This window comes from Chenopodium album, chromosome 14 (assembly GCF_948465745.1).
Source record: "Chenopodium album chromosome 14, dcCheAlbu1.1, whole genome shotgun sequence".
In the NCBI taxonomy this organism is placed as follows: domain Eukaryota; kingdom Viridiplantae; phylum Streptophyta; class Magnoliopsida; order Caryophyllales; family Amaranthaceae; genus Chenopodium; species Chenopodium album.
In genome coordinates, this window is record NC_137847.1 from 5399327 (window position 1) to 5420386 (window position 21060).

The 21060-nt window shown below is 35.3% G+C and overlaps 1 pseudogene across 1 annotated transcript; it reads right to left on the minus strand.

Moving 5' to 3' along the window:
* Positions 1–23: 23 nt before the first annotated feature.
* LOC145579935 (putative plastidic glucose transporter 1) lies at positions 24–13940 on the minus strand (annotated as a pseudogene). The gene is made up of 12 exons (XR_014099248.1): positions 13808–13940; positions 13169–13298; positions 12564–12765; positions 10166–10265; positions 8597–8709; positions 5970–6063; positions 5732–5888; positions 4928–5072; positions 4578–4651; positions 4220–4305; positions 2178–2292; positions 24–923 (listed from the first exon to the last, which is right to left on the minus strand). The product of XR_014099248.1 is annotated as a putative plastidic glucose transporter 1 (transcript).
* Positions 13941–21060: the final 7120 nt, after the last annotated feature.

Here is a 21060-nt window from a genome sequence, read left to right on the forward strand (position 1 = left end):
GTATCCAAATTTCTGTAGCTAAAATTCTTTAAAATCACTATTTTGGTACCAAAAACATTAAAAATAAAAAAAATCCGAGAAATAAATCTCATAAAATTTTGAAAAAAAAAGCAGAGGCAAACATTAGTCAGCTTTTGGCCATCATAGTCCAGCATCATTGACTCTCTTAAACTCCCTGCAGGCGTGGTTCAATCCTTGTAAGAAATTGAGGGTAGATCACCCACAACAGATCCAAGGCAAATTTGCTTGCTCATGTCTTAGTGTAGCTCGCTTTAATGAACACCATGGGTAGATTGAGACTCCTTGACCTATGTTGGAATCATAAATTGGCTTGCACAAAACAGCTCCATAGTGTCAAAAAAATTATCTTATATACTACGCAGCTGAACTAAAAACGCTTACATTTTTTTGGAATGTAGAATCAAACATGAAATTTGCAAAATACATGTATATTTACACAAGATATACAGAATGATTTTCCTTTCTTTTAATTTATAACCAAACTTGGTACTGAAATTGCTTTTAGAACAGAAGTTACAGACTATTTGCAGAGAAACGAATAGACATCCAAAATGTTGATAGTGGGTACCAGAATCTCCTTGCTAATCATGGCGACTCATCTCCACCCTCTTTGGCAAGGCTAGTTGGTTATGATGCATTTGTAGCAATCTGATGAAATTTTGCAGAGTGCCAGCACAAACAAGCTCTTATGCATATATCGGCAATCAGTTGTCATGTCCTGGGAGCTTAGACCGAAGTGACATCTCAATCTCCTCAAGTGACCGGCCTTTTGTTTCTATTATGAAGGTATAACAAAACATTGCAGATAGCAAGGACACTCCACCAAAACTCGTGTAGATTGGAGCAACACCAAAGATCCTTTGTAATTCAAGAAAAAATAGACCCACCAAGAAGTTGCAGACCTGAGAAGCACCAAATGCGCAGATACAATTATGAAATTGTAAAAAAAAATCTATAAAGATGATGACACACTCTCCAAAAACAAACAAAAGAGGGTTTTTTTTTTCCCCCTAGGCAACAATGAATTTCATTTGACATTTTGCCAACTGGTAAGAACTGGAAAGAAACCTAATGGTAAACAATGGAAAGAATGTTCAGGCATACAGGTTACAGGAAATGAAAATGTTAACTTTAGAACAACTTCCACCAACCACTTTCTTGTTCACACTGCCGAGGACCACAAAAACTGTTTGTATCCAGAATACATAACAAGCTTAGCACAACAAATAAGCACCTAAACTAGTTTTCCAATAAACCAGAATTTTTATTTTTATTTTTATGGTGCAAAACCTAAAAACCAAAATGAAATGGCCAAAACATGTACTCTCCAGTACAAAAGGAAGCAGAAGCTACTACTAGTTGATGCCGATGCAAACAATAACAGGTACTGATTAGAGGAAATATTTCCCACAAAACTCATCAAATCATCTCATTTATAACAGAAAATGTTGGTTCTAACTGTAAAGATGATGTGTAGTGCGCCAATACAAAAAATTCCTGAGAGAACTTAGGGAAAATATGACAATTATTTTAATGAGCACGAGGAATATAACTTGAGACCTGTAGTTGATGCTAAGAAACAAAACATAAAATTAAAAGAGAAGGCATATCAAGTTATATTCATACATCAAACTCCACCCTGATAAATATACTTGAGAACACAAAATATAATGATACTCTTGAAATTACTCCCTTTTCCACTTCCTGTCCTTTTAAAAATACATAAAATAGCAAAAGATATGCTCAAGGATTAACTGGTAATTATAATAGCAATTCAGGAGGTCAGAAGGGTATTTCTGATGATGTGTGTGCAGCACGTTGTTATGAGATGCACAACCAATGAACTGATTGAGATTGTGGGCGTTAAATGCGTGTATCCACTGTCTATCTTTGCATGCTTGTGTAAGTTTTAGGAGTAAAGGAAGTGCTTCTGACTATTCATACTTAGTATTAAATCAAGAACATTGATAGGATTTTCTGCAAATGATGCACAAGGAATTTTGTGCATAATAGACTGAATTTACTTCTCGTTGGTGTCACACTGCCATCATATGGGGATCTCCCTAGACTATGCCCATCATGTTTAGCATGGTTGCCACACCATTACTTTCTTTTTAAAAATTCCGTTTCCTTGTTAAAATTAAATTCAGACATACCCAGTGGACAGAGAAACTGAAACTCATAATTTTTCCTCGCATCCTACTGCTGCTGAGCTCTGGAATAATAATGCCAGTCACTGGGCCAGCTCCAATTGCAAAGGAGTACATGTATCTAAAATAGAGGAGCAAATTCAGTATATTTTCTTATGAAAGGTACGTAAAATGAAAATTTAGGAGATGGGGGACATTGGATGACCAACAATATAGGATAACAACTAACAAATCAAGCTAATATTGCTTAATGGGGAAACTGATAAACACATAGAAGCTCCATATAAAATAAGTAACATACAACAAGCTTCATTGATTGCAGGTCCCGGTGTTAATAAATCAGCACCAAAGCTCAGCACTTATCCAAGAGAGTCTCATCCAGAGAATAATTGGGGCCTCTCAATCACTAGCAGATACACTTTTCTCTCTACTAAAGGAATTAAAAGACTGAAGATGTATATGACATTCTTCAAATGAATGGTTGATCTAGTGCTCGTGATAAGTATAGCACTTCTAAGATAGAAGTTTATGAGACTCAAAGTCCATGCAGAATTGAAAGGTATTCAACATCTCAGAGTCCCTAGCCAAATACTCAAATTATATGCCCACTAAGCCTACAAGCTTGTAAACAAAAAGCAACCGCTCTTTTGCTTCTTCTAGTAAACTAAATCTAGTTTAGTGTTGAGGACACATAACATAAAAGGCAGAAAAGGAGTCACAATATCAGTAAAACACTAAGGTGCACTGATACAAAAAATGCTCAAATGCATAAACCCTAGAATTTGTTTGGTGTCAGGTCAGATAAGGATAGGTAATGAATATACAAGTATTATTTACATGGGAACATCTCTACCAAGAACCACCAAGCAAGTTTTTTTTTTTTCATAATCACATCAATGAGTCAGTTTAACCCAGACGCCCAATTCAAGCTGGGCCATGTACTATCTTACGATAGAACCAGCCTAGCCCAGTGTTCAAAGCAGCAATTTCAGATTACAGTACAATATTCGGGAAACACATGTTAGGTTGTGTAGTGTGTGGAGAGTGGTTCAAGAAGGCAAGGGAGAGTATAGCTTTGGTAGTTAAGCTATGAGTTGATTGCTTGGTACAAAGCAACAATGAAAGACAAGGGCTGACTTCAAATGAGAATATCTCTCAATCTAGGAATGATATTGAGATGTTTCAAGTTAGAGGTGATAGCTTATCTCAAGAGCTTTCCAACGACTGGTCATAAGCTCAATTTGGCCAAGAAACGAGGAAGATATGGCTGTTTTACGAGAAGCTGTTCAGCAGAGGAAATCAGAGCTCGCTCCTATCCTTTGGAGCGCCCGCTCCACTGGGTTTCTTGGGGCTCTGTTTTATCGCGCTTGAGCCTCGGTTTTACGGTCTTGATTTCTTCTTTGTTAGTAACTTGTATTCTTAGCCCTTGGATTATTTGCCTTGTATTTGGACTATATATACTCATGTGTCATTAATTAGGTCATGATGTTAGATTTAAGAAAGAGAAAAAGCCTCTTGAGATTAGTTCATCTTCTTAGGGTTTAAGAGAGTGAATTAAGAAAGGTGTGAGCTTTCATGGTATATTGAGAGCCTGTAATCATCATCATCAAGTTACTCCATAGTGGATTGGTAGGTTTTCTCCCGGCACTTGGGTTCCCACGGTAAATTCATTCTTGTTCTTTGTTTTACTTGGTTTTGTTCTTCGATTATTGTTAATTGTCGTTAATCATAAACTTGCTAGTACATACTTAATCCTTTCAACACAGTCGCCCCATCCCAGTTCACTAAACTATTTTCAAGATTATTTACAACAAAATTGGGATAAACTTGGTCTTTCCAGAAACCAGGGACTGAATAGACTTAAGTATGGGCATGGAACACAATACAATATACATACACATTACCATCCCTTTAATTATTACCTTGTACCATACAGGTCGTGAAAGGTTCAAGCACATATTAGAAGATTATAGGCTTGGAACAGCTCAGCAGACGCCATCAATCCTCAACAAAAGAAAGTCGCAAATTTGAGTTAACAAAAAGCATACCCTAATGTACCCAGGATTGATAAGTTGTGACTGACATCTTCATCTGGGAAGCTGATGGCATATGCTGCAAGAAACATCGACACAGCCTGCAAAATTTAGTAAGGTTACATTATCTAGAAACTCATAAAGGTATGACAAGCTGATAAAATAATCACATTATCCTTTCCACATTCCAATCCCCCCCCCCCCCCCCCCCCACCCCCTCTTCTTTCCCAAATGTAATAAAAAAATTTGTAGAGAGCAGTTTTGTGCTTCCCCCATATTTCTCTACGCAATCCTCCTTGATCCTGCAAAGTCTGACATAGCAGTGTAATTTACTCTCTGCCTATAGGCACCCATTTCCACTAAAAAAACTCACCATTCCCAAATAACTTCCAATGAGAAGTCTTCTCCTTCCTTGCTTATCAATCAAGTACAATGCAGAAAGAGCCCCTAAAGTTCACATAAAGAGTGCAACTCAGTGATGAAGTTATAGAAATCAATTGATATAGGTAAACCAATTGATAATATCCTATAATTAAAAACTCTACTGTGCACAGATTACAAGGATAACCAAATCCTTTTCAGCCTAAAATTTGACCTTGGTAAGATGGTAACAAGGAATTAGACTATTGAGAATAGATGGGCAAGTTGAGAATATAAACTACTTTATATTATATAAATAGAAATGCATTGAAGCAAAGAAGCATATATAATGTGTTACTGCACCTGCAAAGTTGGTGAGCCCAACATACATGCTTGCTAAAGCAGCACTTGTAATCCCAACATCTTGAAAGGTCAAAGATGAAAAATAAAGGACACCATTTATCCCTGCAAATTGTTGCAGTAGAAAGAGAACCTCCTACAAGTGCCACTGCAACAATTAAAAATAATGAATCAGACTTTTGCAAATAATCAACATTATCATGTCCTCATCCAAACCAAGAGAAAAGAAGTTGAGAGCATAGAGTGCGGGAACAATTATTAACTTCCCATGAATATATAATACTAATAACTAAATTCTACTTAGTAGGTACATTAATAATTTTTTAAAGGCTACTTTGAATTTTAATTGCATGATAAAGCAAGCCCTGAGCCCCAGAATTAATCAGTGAAGTAACAAATACAAAAACTAAAGCTGGTGGGAGGTATAGCCTATGGTTTCATCCCCACAACTCCCTCTCATCAAAATACTTAGGTCCAAAAATACCGGTGCCCCATTACCCACTGTTAAAGGGGTCTAGGAGTATAGGACTCAAACTCATAGATCATCATTTGGTCCTTATTGTGTTGAAGGATATGAAAGAGCCAGCACAGCAAAAGAAGCTTAAGCTAATGGTTACATCTCTCCTTATGATTATAAGTGTTAATAGGTAAAAGTTTATTAGAGGCCTTGGTATAATGATATTGTACGATATGGTAGCTACTTTGTAAGAGATTGAAAGTAGCTAAGCTACTTCACACAAATATTAAAAATACAAGAGCATCTAACTTTAGCAGAAGCCCAAACATGCAGATTAATACTAATACAACCTTTATAGTTTGGCTCCTTGAAGAGTTCCAACCAGTTCGAGTTGGTATCTCCCTCAGTTCCATTAAATACCAACTGAAACTCTTCTATAGCACTATCAACTTCTGAAGGGCCCCAAAGGTTACAAAGAATAGATTTAGCATCGTCAAGTCTCCCTGTCTGCATACACGTTGCAGTCACAGGATCAAAATAGATAAGACAACCAAGCAAAAAAAGAGTATCTATTTGTAGAAGACATACTTTACATAGCCATCGAGGGCTGTCCACTGCAAACTGCATACCAATCATAAGAAGAAATCCAGGGATGCTCGCAATGTATAGCAATGTCCTCCACCTAGAAACAAATTGAAGGGTTAATGAAATAAAGATTCAGAAATCAGAGGGCTGGCACGTAACTCAAGTATGTGAAACCATTTTCAAAATAGCATAATCTTTCACCTCATGCCAGGTTGATTAATAGTAAATATCATCACGGAAAGGCTACAGGCAAATAAGTTGCAACAGCTCATCCTACCTCACTGCCAGTGCAGCATAACTATCAAGCTACTTAAACTAAAGAGCACTACTTTTTCTTTCTAAGGGGGTGGGGGGAGAGAAAAGGCTAAAGAATATTGAAAATTACAACTAGCACCTATTATGTCTACTACTACTAATACTACTAATGCTGCTGCTGCTGCTATCTTAGTAAATACTTCATATATTATTGTTCCAAGTCTACTACTACTAATACTACTGCTGCTGCTATCTTAGTAAATACTTCATATATTATTGTTCCAAGTCTTCCAACCAATATTTCTGCTATTAGGCGGTATTTGTGAAGGGTGGGTGTCAAGAGACACTCTTTATCAAAAAAAAAATACTCCCCATTGTGTAAAATGAATATGAATCTTTGACAGTCTAATGATGCTGCCGGTAAAGGATATAGGGTAATAGCGACCTCAAATTCTTTCAAGGACGAGATTCATATTTGGGAATTGCTGGTCTATAAAAAATAACATCATAATGAGATATATGATACAATGTCCAGATATCTCACTTGAGCTAGAAATCATGCAGTAACATCAACAAAGAAGTTGCCCAGAGCACCTAGGAATGCAGCACAACTCCACCTTTACATGAGCCTCAAAGAAGGACATTTGACCCCTTGGACAAAAAAAGCTAACTACCCTTGAAAGTTGAAACAAGCAGCTGTCTCATGTACTCCATCATGAATAAACAACTTCAAATTATATACAGATTTTAACTCCAAATAACTAGCACACCATTGGCCCATGTCACCTACAGCTTATTCAACAAATTTGGCTCTTCTTCAAAAACAACCCTTCCAATTAAACTAATAAAACTATATCTGCTTTAAAGCTCATTTGATTAGGATGCTTATCGCTCAAAACTTTTCAACGTCTTCAAGTGTCCTCTAATTTCAACTTTGAAATCCCAAAAACCTTGAATTGACTCCAGCTTTGCTTGCAAAATTTCATTGTATTTTTTCTTTCACAAAGCTAAACCTTGTCGTCCATCCACCCACTTTGAACACCACCATACCGCAGTTGATCACAAAAATTATGGTGCATCAATTCACATAATGGAAAGAATTGTAATTTAGGATAATATAGTGTCTTAAGCAAAAATTATAACCTCCAGGCAGTCACAAATAAAAATACCCAACACATTAATTCTCAAGTATAAAGTACAAACCACTGAGAAAATAAATATGCATATATGTTAGATGTAAACAAAGTATAAAAGCACACATGCTTATACATGTATGTGTTTGTGTGTGTGTGTTCCCCGAAAGTAGTCTGTTTCCTTATGCTTCTATATGATGGTTCATCAATTACTTTAATACTTCAGAAAGACAACCGAGCTGAATCTGACAATGGATAAAAAGAGTACAGCAAAAGGAAGCCCAATAAAGCATTAAAAATGAAATCTAACAAGAACAATCTTCATGAATCAAAGTCCGAATAAGGAGAAAAGAAAATAAAAAAGCTCCATACCCAACCAAAATTACAGATTTGATCCTTCCAAAGGGAGCCTACATCCTCCATTTTGCAGAGTTTTTGGTGATTTTTAGGACCTATAAAAATATATTATCTGTAATTTATGTCATTATTTAATACCTTAATTCACTAAGGGACAAAGTAGATTAGTAGAATAATTATGCTCCCACCATTTTTTACTATAAGTCATCTAAGTTGTAATATATTTAGAAGTATTAGTGAAACAATGATATATTTGATGTGGTATTCCAACTATAGTGGAATAAGAAGACAGGTGTCTTAATCAAGTCACAATGTTTTTTAATTGAAGGGTTCCTACGGTCCTACCTCCTATGTGTAATGAGCAGTGTGCTATAACATATAACAAACTATTAAAAACAGAGAAATATTGTATTCGTGTAATGTTACATGATGGTAGCACTAGGATGATAAATTGATAATGGTACAATTTTTAAAAATAAAAAATAAAAATAAAAATTTAAAAAAAAAAAATCAAATATCTGAGCCTTAACCCCCGTGATGGGGTTGATCACATGAACCAAGATTTTATTTTCTGTGTCTTCAACCAAGATTCTCTCCCACCATGCCCCTCTATCAAGTGCAAGGAGAGCATTTTTATAATTAACATAATAATATCATATTATCTGCATGATGCCTCATAGCTAAAGCAAGATCCAAACCTGGTGGGATTCTAAACAGAAATTGTTCATAATGGAGTACTATAACAATAAAATAAGAAATTCCCATCAAAAGTTTATGAAACTGCTGCAACTGTAAGTAAGGGTGAGTATTATCTCAGTTATCTGTCTAACCAAAACACATTTCTTCAGTAGATAATGGATACCAATTTTTATTACAAGAACTTACCAATGTGGATCATTTTCTGCTGGAATTGCAATTAACAAAGAGGCTATGATCCCAAGACAAGTACCTATCTGGCACAATGATCCCAAAGATCCCCTATATTTTGTCGGTGCTACCTACACAATAGCAATAGTAAATTGATAAAGCATCAGTAAAGATAATTGTGGAGAAACCACTCTGTTTTCAAAATTAAGTATGTATTCTATGCTGTGTTCTGTACAATTTATTTTATTAATTTAGCATTTGAGTGCTTAATTTCAAAGAATACTTCTGAATAATACTGACAACAAACATTATACTGAATAACAGTAATAAAAGTTAAAGTAACATGTGGTTAATGATAATCAAAATCATAAAAGGAAAAACCAGCTCAATTTAGAACAGATAGGTCAGGCTAAGTGGCAACCTGAACATAATCCTAATCTTAGCCTATCCAAAGAGGGAAGAAAGACAGCCCTTAATCCCTGTCATGAAGTCCGGCCTATTGTTGAAGTTTTTTTTTGACATAATGATTTTCCTATTATAGAAGGAGGAGTTTGTAGTAGATTAGAAAATTTAAAAATACTTTCGAATTAGTAATATACATTTGTATGTTCTCCTGCTTTACACACAGCACCCAATATGCTTCTATACACAACATCAATTAACCTTGTAGAGCCTTAACAAAGACGTCACAAATTCAAAGTGATGAACTCATTAAACAGTAGTGCTGAGCTCTACTGCACAATCACCAAGCCAGGCGCACTCCAATACTCAAATCACTCGTAGCTGATAGCGGCTCTGGTGAAATATTCTCATTTAAAATTGTACAGCACTACCAAATGATCTTTCATCTATTGGCCCCTGAATGATAAAATATCATTGCGCCCACTAGTCCTCATCAGGCAGAAAGATGGCCCATTACTCCCACAATTTCTCAAGCTCATGAAGACAAGAAGAGCCTGAAGAGGTACAACGGCCAAGTGGAGCACAGTAGCACAATGAAGTGGGATTTTCAGAAATTCTGTATATTTGAGATAGTACAATGGAGTCCTATGCATAGAAAAGAAAGGATGATAAGTGAACAAGAATGGAAGGATCCAATTGATTAGCAAGTATGGAGTTACCTTAGCTAACTTATCCTCACCAACACCAATTAGGGCCCAGCAATATTAATAAATCATATTAATAGAGTATTAGTTTATAGAAAGAAGGTATTAAATCTCGGCCGCATCACTGCATAACAACTGCATTGTACAGGATTTTGAGCTTACCATGACCTAAAAATTAGGCCGCAACAACCTTATTCCATCCAGATTGCCCGCAAAAGTGGTAATGTGATCGCAACCGCATCCGAGAAGCAAAACCATGATAGGTACTATCTTTTTTTTAACAATACACTTCATTAGTTCATTCTCACTAACCAATAACTTGCTTAAAAATATATAAGGCTAGTCAACTATACAACACACTGTAAAGAAATAAAACAATTGGAAACATTATAAAAACGGGAATAATTCAACCAGAAAAAGAAAAAGGCCTTTATGATGAATATTACATTAAAAAAACACACTGTAACTAATTCTGCAGTACCTCTGATATGTAAATTGGTACTAGAACTGTGTTCACCCCAATACCAAGGCCCGCGAGAAATCTTCCCAAAAGTACTTCATTAACAGAGTGTGCTTGTGCACTGTCAAGATATGAAGCAGACAGCTCAATAAGTAAACAAGAAATCAAAATTGCTTTAGAAATTATCAGAAGCTATGCAGCTTATATACAAATCTAACAATTGAAACATATAAATTCATACACAAATGAGATATCTTCTAAGCTTGTCAAATATTAGAAGTTTGAAATTTTAAGTAAAAAGATTCTTAATAGCTGGGAAGGCATCAAATTAAGGGAGAATGCAACAAAATGACATTAAATGAGAAACACCAAAGGAGGGTTCAACCATGGACAAAAGAAAGTTATAGCCAACAATATCATGCCTTAAAGGCTATTGTTTAGTATTCTACTCACAAAAATTCTTCTGTTGAGATTATATTCACCAATTTGCTAAATAAACTTTTCTTCACAGCACCTTCCATTGAATCTTCTCTTTATTACTGCCCATGCAGGTTAAAAATGCTCTAAGAAGAAAACTTTGTCTACCAATTATCATTGGAGAAAACCAAAACTGATTCTATTTCTCTTCAAGAATTCAACATTACAAATATTAATAGTGAAATGGAACCTCCCTTGTCAACCAGCCAAATTAACTTGCCATAACTTCTGATATTAAAGAGTACACAATTATTTTTTTTTTTTTACCATTAGGAAGTCTTGAAAAAGAAACACACTAATGATTCTAGAATATGGATACCAGTCCATGCTATCACCTCCATAAGTCAATAAGTGAGACAATTCCAGAATTATCTGAAATGTAAAACTTTAAATGTTGATTTGGATATCATAATTCCAAAGCTCATGCCAAACAAAACCTTGATCCAATCCTTACTTAGGATTTTTGAAAGGAACAAAAAGTTTAATAATGAGCAACCCACCTAAGATGGGTTTCTAAATGCCTACTTTATGAGAGAAAAAACTAATGAGCAATACCTTCTCACTCCAAACACCCCCTAACCTTCTCTTACAGGGCCTCTTCTTTGTTTGCAAGCCTCCAGAGAGACTTTGCCTTGGCATGACTTCTTCATTTATGATAGACTTCCAAGACAACACAATCTTGCTAGAGTGATATACATATTCCCACTAACACAAATAAAGCACTTATCACTATCAGGTTTGGAGGTTCCTAGTTGTCTCATAGAAAGTCACATGTAATCTTCAAATCCCAACTCACCTACTGAGATTAATAGTCTTCTTGACAACTAAACTTGAAGTGCAGCATATATGTAAGTTCAAATTAACAAGTTCACAAAACCTCAAAACATTTTCCTCCAGAAAATATACCTGGCAAAGAAGAATTGTGGATTATTGCTCACAAAACTCGAAAATGAAGAACACATAGAGTGATTTTAAAACAAGTACAGCTTCCAAAGAGAAGAATGAATAATTAATGAGCGCACTACAATGAAGAAAGGTAATCATAAAGAATTCAGTTGTCCTCTCAAGATAAGGAAGAAGGTACAACAGAAAGATGATGTTAATCAATATAATCATTTAAAATAATTAAACGCAAAGAATGCAACAGTGATAAGAAGACATGGCAACTATATTGCAACCAAGAATCCAATATCATGACAACAGTGTCTTGAAGTCCCACCAAATGAAATAAAGAAAAAGGTAAGAGACATCAGTAGCATAAGACTCTGAAAGGCAGACTGAATCATGAATCAAGCATAAAATGGAGCAAAAAATATTAGAGAAGAGATTTGGCTTTTGCCAAAAGATGCAAATAAGAAAAACCCAAATTAAGAATACCATAGAAAAGAAAATAGAAATGATCCAAGTCATCCACTTCATCCCAAACTAAACCTTAAGTCGAATTTGTGATTGCCCCTTCTTCAAACCCATAGATAACAAACCAACCACAAGACCCTAAACCTTTTACCAAATCCCAACACTCATCATTATAATCACAATCAAATCATCTCAATTACCAATGAAGGAAGCAGCCCTCATATATTCAAAAGTAAACCTTGTAGGATCAAAAGAACCATAAAGAGGAAGAACTACTGATTTAGTCTGCAATTGTAATTGTAAAAATGACTAACAAAAGGAAACAAAGAGAGTTATAAATTTACCAGCTCTCATAAAAATAAAAACAAAATATATATATATATATATATATATATATATAAAATTATATAAAAAAAAAAAAGCCATTCGATAGACATGTTCACATAAGCCATGCGTTGGTGATGTAAGGAACATAGTAGAATGATAGTCATATTGCAATAACAGTCATACTGCTACCACCATAACAAAGACGTGATGATAATTTTTACTATGTATAAAAAACAAAACAAGTTTGTTCAGCAATTACCTCAAAATAGCACCAACAATTAATGGGATAGAGTCAATTTGAAGTGTGCGCCGACAGCCAAATTTGTCAACCAAGGCGCCTGAAATAAGACTGCCAATGAAGGCACCGACAATAAATATGCTCACTACAAGGCCCTCTAGTATAGAGTTCCCCTCAAAACCAAGTTCTCGTGCCACTGACGCAATAGGGCCATTCATGACCTCTGCAAAAAAAAAAAAAAGCATATACTGCTATCACTTCCTAATTAAAGCTCGTCATACACTCATAACAAACAAAATCATGGCAGACAAAAGATGAAGCATATATGAATCACGAAAAAGCATCAGAATTTGGAAAATCAGCTAGCACTGGAACATTTACTGCCATTCAAGAGAAAGGTATCTGATGAAAGAAACAAGTTAACATTCTTCTTCCTGGCCTGTTACTTCAAACCCTTAAATTACGATCAAGGAGACCATTGCTTTAATAAATACATCTGTTACTTGCCTTCTTTACTTAATAGTAAGCATGGCTTATGGCTTTTGCAGAGGAGGAAAAAATATACACTAAAACAACACTTAGCCACTTGACACGAAAAACAAAATACTTCCTCATCAAGAACTTACCCAATATGATACCCAAATAGAAAATTAGCCATGGATGCTGCCAAAGCATGGGGAAATGCAGGCAACCATCCCAAATCAATCTGTTTTGCAGGATCATCATTCCCTTTAAATATCTCCTCCGCTTTACAATCTACATACATGATACATCTCAAATCAAGTTTCACAATATCCATCAAACACAAGCAAAAGAAAAAATTCAGCAGCTTTCATTTCTGGCACCAATTATGAGTTTAAGGTTTATCTTTATCCCTACATAAATATTCTAGACTTCATTTCAAACAATTTAACAGCCTAAATAAATACAGTACAAGACGTAAATATTAGAATTAACAGTGCTCATCAATCAAATTAATAACTAATCATTTTTCACAAATGGGTCTGAATTAAACAAAATTCAAAGAAAAACATAGAGTTATATCTTACTATTTCAGTGAGTATGCCACATCTCTATTTTAGGATTTGATCATTAATATCATAATAATATATTTGTCCTCAACAATTTCATGAATCACAAAAAAAAAACTATATAGTAGTATATCAATCAAATGTGGTTTATTAAAGTGGGACGGACGAAGCGAATAATAACAAAGAAAACCCATCAAAATAATTACAAATGGATCAACCAAAAACAACTCAAACCTGGTATTTGGGTTGAATTAGAAGTACCCTCCTCCTGAAACTGGTGCTTTTCAGAGGCACAAACAGAAAACTGTTTCTGGGGTTTAAAGTGACGAAAACGCATAGAATTATGGAGAGAGAAATACATGATTTTGGTGGAAATGGAGGTGGGTTTCGATGGTAAACCGCTAAAGGGAGGATGAAACGCTGTTACTGTCTCCATTCTAGCAACTCTTACTACTGTAGTACTGTTAGGTTCCGTACTAGTGGCTTCTTGAGGTGAATTTTTTTCAATTGTTTGATTGATAGACTGATAGTTTACTCCGTACTTGCTTAGCTCTATCAGTAGAGAATTCAATTAAAAAGTGTTCATAGGGATGTGTGATTTTCGCGTATTGGGAAGCGGGAATGAAAAACGTATAAGCCCTGTTTGGTAAAGAGATAATCGATGAGATTTTAGTCTTTTTAGGTGTCATTAGATGATTTGATCTAGGGATGTCAGTGTGGCGGGTCAAGTAGGAGATCCGCCCAAGTGGGGCGGGGATGGGTCTCGGTTTGGCGGGTGGTGGGGCGGGGATGGCGATAAAAACCATACCCGCCATGGGTGATGGGGCGGGGGTGGATTTTAAGTTGTACCCGCCCCATCCCCGCCCCGCCCCACTTCATACCCGCCCCATCCCCACCTCATACCCACATCTATATATCTTTTAAAGCAAAATTACATACTTTTATACTATTTATAAAATAATTACGTGAAATACAATATTAATTATAATACTTTGTATGACACTTATATTATAACACAAAAATGTGTGTAGAATGTTTTATTTTATAATTCGTATCAATTATGTAAGATTGTTTATTTGAGATACGGAGATTAGGTGGATCTTGGGTGGGGATTAGGCGGGTCTTTGGTGGGGATGGATATCCAAGTGGGGGGTGGGGCGGGGATGGTTTTGGAGTTGTACCCGGTGGGGCGGGTCGAATGGGGATGGGGATGGGGGTGGGGATGAAAATATTAGGTGGGGATGGGGATGGGAAGGCCAACATCCGCCCCGCCCCATTGACATCCCTAATTTGATCACAAAATTATATAGTAAACAATTTTTGTAGTTGATCAATAGATGATTTAAAAAGTTTATTGGAATTATAATCAACTACTCCCTCCTTCCCTTTTTATACTTCTCATTTAGAATCTTGACACTATTCATAATGTGAGAGAATCTTCTAAATTACTTTTAACATGCCTCGTACAAGACATACGGAGTAACATAGTCATGATGGGTGCTAATTGATTCGTCTCGATAAATAGACTATTAATATTCCATTGTTATATTTTTTACTAATAAGCAACTAACGATATTTATGGTCAAAGTGTTGTATTGGCAAACGTGCAAGTCCAAATGAGAATTATAAAAGTGGGCGGAGGGATTAATTTGTAAAATCGAACAGCTGGGCATTCAGTAAGGGCTATCTGAATACTCGTATTATTTTAAAATACGTTATCAATCAATACTATATACTAACGTAATCACCAACATTATCCCAAAAGTACACGTTTCGTTTCCACACCAAAAAATTTCCTGCAAATTTTTTTTCCTTTTATTTCCTTAAAACATAATAAGATAATTTGATAAATAAATAAATAAAAATTAAAAAAAAAAAGAGAGAGAGAGAGAAATAATATGCAGCTTAAAAAATTGAACAAAAACAACAGCTTTAAATAAATAAAATATTTATTAAATTGTTAATCTATAAAATATTTATTCCCTTTAATCTTTAAAATGTATTATTCGTTTTCTACTGATAAAAATTTTAACTCAATTTTAAATTCATAATTTTTAAGCAAACTACAAAAATAGAGATATTATACATTAACGTATGTCATCGTAATTTGATAACATAATTAGATATTTAGATGTATACACAATATATAAACAAATACAAACTTATATTAATTTATAAAATAAGTTTTTTCCTGTGAATATCCAAACGTTGCTCGGGCAAATAACTAGTATTATCTATATAAGTGTTAGGCCTTGTTCATTTCACCTTAAAAAAAATATTCAATAAAAATAATTTCAGTTCACTAAAAATAAGTTCAGTTCAATAAAATTAATTTCAGTTCAATAAAAATCGGTAATTTTAAAGAAGAAATATAATAAAAAAAAATCAATAAAAATAATTTTAGTTCAGCAAAATTAATTTCATTTCAGTAAAATTAATTTAAGTTCAGTAAAAATAATTTCACTTCACCAAAAATAAGGTGAAGTGAACGGGGCCTTAGTCAAAATATCTAATGCAACTAACTTATCAAATCAGTTAATACAATCAAATATATCAAACAGTTATCAGCTAATTACCAACATAATATTTTGCCAAACAACTATTGATTAAGGCCCTGTTCTCATCATATTATTTTCAGTTCAGTTTATATTTAATGATATTGCTAATGATATAAGGCCAAATTTCATACTTTTAAGCTTATATTACAACAACGACAATAATAAAAAAAATAATAATAATGATAAACAGTTGCGGCCGGCAAAAGGATTCAAGAAGAACACCCTCGTTCCTACATTGGACACTAACGCTAAGATCGGCATCTTCGACAAACCACAATGATAATCAACAGTTGTGGCTGGATCTGGAGGACTATGGGAGGAAGGAGAAATGGACGAAGAGAGAGAAAGTTGGTTTGGGGCTAGGCCTTGTATTAATGGGAATAATAAAGAGGAGGGATGACCGTTGGCTCTGTTGCTTTTGTTCCAACTTTTTTTTTTATTATTTTATTATATTATTATTATTTTATTTTTTAAATTTTGATTATTTTTTAAAAAGTGTTTTGTGTTCTTCTTTCCATTTAATATTTTATTTTTTAATTATATAGTATATGTTTTTAAAATCTTTTGGGGTTCCATGTTTTTAATAGGGTATTTTGTTTTTTACCACCTCACAAAAACACGAAAATCTCTTTTACCACCTCCCAAAAAAAGTATTTTACTTTACCACCTCATAAAAAACACGAAAATAGGTTTTACCACCATTGAACTGATTCCGTTTAGGAATCCGTTAAGTGGGCCCATAAAGCCACGTGTCGTGTTATTATTGGCCAAAAAAAGAAAAAAATAAAAAAAAAAAGAAAAAAAATAAAAAAAAAAAAAAAAAAAAAAGAAAAACCTAAAACTACCCAGCCACCACCACAGCGCCACCATCGCGCCACCACCCCCTTCCCCCCAATTCACCACAACCCTCCCCGAAACCACCACCCGCGTCGCACCACCAGCCCCAACCCACCTGAACCCTCCCCCTCCCTTTCCCACAACCGCGTCGCCCCCAAAACAACCAAACCCAAAACCCTAGATCCCCACCACGGCCACGAATCTGGCCACAAATGGCCGAAATCGGCCGGTTTTGGGGCTCAGTGGCCTTGATCGGCCGATTTCAGCCTTTTAAGGTCAAATTCGTGGTCGTTTTTGGGGGGATGAGTTTTGGGTTTGGTGGTTTTTGGAGGCGATACGGTTGTGGGGAAGGGAGGGGGAGGATTTAGGTGGGTTGGGGCTAGTGGTGCGACGCGGGTGGTGGTTTCGGGGAGGGGTGCGGTGAGTTGGGGGGAAGGCGGCGGTGGCGCGGGGGTGGTGCTGCGGTGTTGGCTGGAGTAGTTTTAGGATTTTTGTTTTTTTTTTTTTTAATTTCTCTTTTTTTTTTTAACAAATAAAATGCTGACACGTGTTACTGTGGGCCACACTTAACGGAATTTTTGGATGGAAACCGTTAAGTGGTGGTAAAACCTATTTTCGTGTTTTTTATGAGGTGGTAAAGTAAAATACTTTTTTTGGGAGGTGGTAAAAGAGATTTTCGTGTTTTTGTGAGGTGGTAAAAAACAAAATTTCCTTTTTAATATATTTTTCATAAATATTTTAATTATATAGTATATTTTTCTTAAATATTTTAATATGTATATTTGTATATACACATATATATAATAATAAATAATCAAAGATCATTAATCCGTAGTTAAAACTCACTAATTAATAAGTTCAGTTCAGCTCAGTTCAGTTAATGAGAACAGGCCCTAAACCCAGTACGATTGCAATATCATTTAACCCTTGCCTTATAAGCACTTCATTACCGAACTCAAAATAGACGTAACTCACCATGAGTTAAGTCATGTACGGCTATAACGATTTTCAGTAACCATGTTTGTTAGCTCCGTCAAATGCCTTCTGGTATGCTAGATTGCTAGATATACAAAAGGCTTATAAAATAATTTTTTAATTAGATTTCACGGAACCTGAGGCATTTTTATTAGTATAATAATAATGCTAAACTTGAGATATTTATTAAGGAGATTAACTTGTTATTCTGCGTAAAGTCTACTTTTCATTTTTTTTAGCAATTGGACTAAAAAACACTCCCGAAAAGTTTTGATTGGACGCAGTGAATAATATAATAATAAAATGAATTAGCATGAATGGCCTGAAAATGTACATTAGGTGTTACGAAGTAACAAAAAAATAAGCACAATATCTCAATAGGAAAAATATTGTGTAGAACGGACTCACGTGAGTCCAATCATACAAAAAAAAAAATTAATTATTAGAAATAAAATAATAATGATCAGATTTTAAATAATAAGTATCAAAAATTAGATAATAAGTGTCAGAAATTAGATAATATTGGTCAGGAATTAGATAATAAGAATCAGAAATTAAATAATATTGGTCAGATTTTATATATTAAGTATCAGAAATTAGATAATACTCCGTAAGTGTCAGATATTAGATAATATTGGTCAGAAATTAGATAATAAGTATCAAAAATTAGATAATATTGATAAGGTATTAGATAGTAATAATGGTCAGATTTTAGATAATATTGATCAGTTATTACATAATATTCGTCAGGCAAAATAGGATTCGCAACTAATCATTCATTATTCCCAGCTTTCTCTTCCCATGGGACTTCTCACTTATCACTTTGTTCCAACCTCACTTTCACTTTCTCTCCTCCAAACCCCCCAAAATACCCCAAAAATGTCGTCATCTTCCCTAAAACTCCTCCCAATATTCTCTCTCCTCTTTGTAATCCTCTACATTACACTCCATGTAGAAGCTCAGGTACAACCACGATGGTTCCAACAATTCCAACCTTGAACCTTCTCGCTGGTAACTCATTAGATTGAGAGCGGTGTTCGTATCCTCCTCATCGGCGGCGGCGGTGGCAGTAGTTGTCCAGGTTTGCGTTCAATAATCCGCCATTAAAGAAGAATGAAGCTTCTACGATGAGGTAAGGATCCAAATCAGGAGGAGAGAGAAAATGTGAAAAAAATGGTGATGTATGAAGGATTGTAAAAATGGAGGAGAGAGAAAATAGAGATGGTGTGTTTGAAGGCTATAAACTGGACTCACAAGAGTCCGTTCTACGCAAAACCTTCTGATCTCAATAACTCGCTTATAAGAATACTATACAAAGTATTTGTCACATAAAATTTTACTCGTATTATAAGTATCATTTAATTAGAGTAACCAACCCGAACCTAATCTTGTCACCCCCTAATTTTATTTTTTGGGAAATTGTTCCGTGTATCCTTGAGGTTTTAAAAAATGCATCGTGTCCCCTTGAAAACTTTCAAATGCATCGTGTACATCTAAGGTTTGCAAAAAAAAAAAAAAAAAAAAAAAAAAAAAAAAAAACCTAGACTCGTAATGAATGGTAATTTTGTAAGATTGAGACCTCATAAGCATCAAATTATATGGAATTATTACATTGTAATGCTTATGTAATGCTAAACCATTTAATTATCAAGTAAACTTAGAAAATAAATCAAACTCTAACATAAAAAAAATTAGGATTTGGAATTATCAATGAAGTTCAAAGTTGGATGTAATTTTTGCTCTTTGACAGTTTTACTGCACGAATAAATATAAAGTATTATAAGGGAGTGTGTGAGCATGATTTTAGTTTTTGATAAGTCAATGATATGACATTTGTTAAATGATCAGTGTATTTTTTTAAAAGACATCAAAAGTACACGGTGCATTTAAAAGTTTTTAAGGATACACAGTGCATTTTAAAACCTCATGGATACACAGAACAATTTTCCTTTTATGTTGCAATGGGCACACCTTTTCGATTGATTAATCTGATCATTAATTTTTTAAAACAAATTCGGAAAATTGTAATCTAATAATCTCACCTTTAGTCAGTCTTCCATAAACAATCCCACCTTTTGAAATTCCAAAAATAATCCCGTCTTTGATAAGGATCTTCCACTAACAATCCCTTTGACCTACAACTTGTTAAACAGGTTAAAAAAATTTTCCCTTTTTTTAAAAAACTTAATCTCTTCTCCGACCACCAGTCACCACCATGGCCACCCCAACCCTCACCCTTTACCACCACCTCCACCCATTAGGCCACTACGAAACTCCAACCACGCCGGAGAACCATCACAACCCCCAAAACCCAAACCCCGCCCCAAAAACTCCACCCACAGCCCCGAAAATCCTCACCAACCTTGAAAACTCAACCAGCTCAACCCGAAAACACTATTGACAGCCCCAAAAACACCACCCACAACCCCAAAATACTCCTCCCGGCCCTAAAAACACAACCCTCAGCCTGAAAAACTCCACAAAAACCACCCAATGAAACCCACCTATACAAAACCCACCACCCCCATGAAAGCCACGCCTACAGCCCCACAAAACCCCAGCCCCGAAAAACCCACCTAGCTTAGCCCTTAAAACTCAACCGCCAGCCCCCAACAGAATCCCACACCCCTCTCTCCGCCGCTCCCACTCCCCAGTTGCCGATTTTTGGTCGTGAGGATGCCTAGTTGGGTGTTCGAATTATATCATCGTTGAACTCCGAGATTGTGCGAAATTGATGGTCGTGGAAGGGGTGTGCAACTGGTGGTGTTTTCGGCCTTGAGGGTGGTGGTTGCAGGGGTTGACGAGGAATGCAAGGGCGGGGATGGGAGAAGAGTGCAGTGGTAGGGCTGGCCTAGTGCAGGGCTGGGCGTTTTGTTTTTAATTAGATTAGTTTTTTTTTTTTAATATTAAAAATTAGACTAAACCTATTAAAATCCGACACATGTCTAATAACTTAAGAAAATCGGTTACCAAAACAATCTAACCGGTCAGAGATTGTTAATGGAAGATAGGGGCAAAAGGTACTGTTGTTTCTGGAATTTCAAACGGTGGGATTGTTTTTGAAAAACCGACTAAAGTTGAGATTATTAGATTATAATTTTCCAAAAAATTATTTAT